At 32.9% G+C, this 1,878-nt stretch overlaps 1 pseudogene; it reads left to right on the top strand.

Annotated features, from left to right (window-relative positions):
• The window catches only part of LOC111528115, a 31,597-nt pseudogene that overhangs the window by 28,341 nt on the left and 1,378 nt on the right, over positions 1–1,878 (top strand).

Below are 1,878 nucleotides of genomic sequence, written 5' to 3'. Positions count from 1 at the left end.
TTCATTTAATTATTTTCTCTGTAGTCATTCAGGAGCAGGTTGTTCAGAGATTAAAGATCTCTGATCTCCTTTCTCTGCTTTATCAATTCAGCTAGTGATACTTGTGCATGCTTCACGAAGTTCTCATGCTGTGTTTTTCATCTCCATCAGGTCATTTATGTTTTTCTCTGAACTGGTTCTTTCTGTTAGCAATTCGTCTAACCATGTCATAAGACTGTGTTTGCAAATCACTTTTATCTTGCAGCTCCCAAGATTCTCTTTTTGTCTGTAACTATTGAAATTGTGATTATAAATATGTTGTTGTTATAAATGTATTTTTGTGTATCATAATTTGCTTTTTGAGCTTTTTTATTTTTACATATTTTTTCTTAATTTTAGAATCTTTCAGTTATTTCTTTTTGTATTTTTATCACCATAATTTAGATATTTTTGTTCTTATCCTCATTTTTCTAACTTTTTATAGTCCTTTGTGTTCCTGTTTCATGCATTGAGTATTATTCCATTTTTAAAATTAGTGCATAAATTTTTAATGGTTTCTTTCTGAATTTTTTATAATATTTGTGGTGGTATTCTATTGCCCTATTTTGTATAGATTGTAATCTTTGAGATTTGGACAATTAAAAAGGTTACCTGTCACAAAATTTATAATGTGGCTTTCTCCTGGCATAGTCAGTAAACAATGGTCTTGACTAGAGATTGTGTGGGTCTGTCAAACATGTTCTTCAGATTTGTTTTGTCTGAAATTTTGTGCTTACTTTTAGTTTAAAGAGATTATGTTTCTTCTGAAAAGTAATTACCTGGTACACCTGTTCTCTCTCTGCAGCACTGCAGTGCTCTGCTGCAGTGTATTTACCTTTGGTCTCAGCAGACTCAAACTGCCATTTGAAAGTATACCATCATTTATTTCAGCAGTTTACGTCATGAGAGACAGAAACCAGTGTGTGGAAAGGCCAGTAGAAGACAGAAATTAAATTGTACGTGCCAATATTTTACTTTCTTTTAAAAAAAGAACAGAATTTGGCAATTTACTTCTGAAGGGACTAGGTAATGCTGAGGAACAGAAAGAGTTGTAATGGGTAAATTTAACAAACTTTTCTTTTTGTGTGTGTGGTTCTTTGCATTGGGTTTAATTCAGACACTGTACACACTTAACTCATGCATAAATCATCCACATATGTATTTGGTCTGTATGTTTTCATTACATTTGTATGTCTGTGAAGAATTAGGGCCTGTGTCATATTGCAATGTCATCTTGCTTATGTAGTTTGAATAATTTTATAGGTTAGATTTGGAAACTGTATTTATCTGAGTCTAATAAGTGGACTAATTTGTTATTTTTATTTCTTTTCAGTTATATGTTCTCATTTTGCTCAACACCTTTGGCCAGAGCAGGGCATAGAAAATTCTCTCCAAAAAGTGATATTGAGAAGATATGAAAAATGTGGACCTGCGAATTTACAGTTAAAAATCGGTTGTACCAATGTGGATGAGTGGAAGGTGCACAAAAAAGGTTACAATAAGCTTAATCAGAGTTTGACAACTACACAGAGCAAAGTATTTCAATGTGGCAAATATGCAGATGTCTTTCATAAATGTTCAAATTCAAAAAGACGTAAGATAAGGCATACTGGAAAGAAGCTTTTGAAATGTAAGGAATATGTCAGATCATTTTGCATGCGTTCACACCTATCTCAACATAAAATAATTTATACTAGAGAGAATTCCTACAAATGTGAAGAAGATGGCAAAGCCTTTAACTGGTCCTCAACCCTTACTTATTATAAGAGAATTCATGCTGGAGAGAAACCCTACAAATGTGAAGACTGTGGCAAAGCTTTCAACCAGTCCTCAAGCCTTATGGAACATAAGAGAACTCAT

This window comes from Piliocolobus tephrosceles, chromosome 21 (assembly GCF_002776525.5).
Source record: "Piliocolobus tephrosceles isolate RC106 chromosome 21, ASM277652v3, whole genome shotgun sequence".
Lineage (NCBI taxonomy): Eukaryota > Metazoa > Chordata > Mammalia > Primates > Cercopithecidae > Piliocolobus > Piliocolobus tephrosceles.
This window is presented reverse-complemented; position numbering and strand designations above follow the sequence as displayed.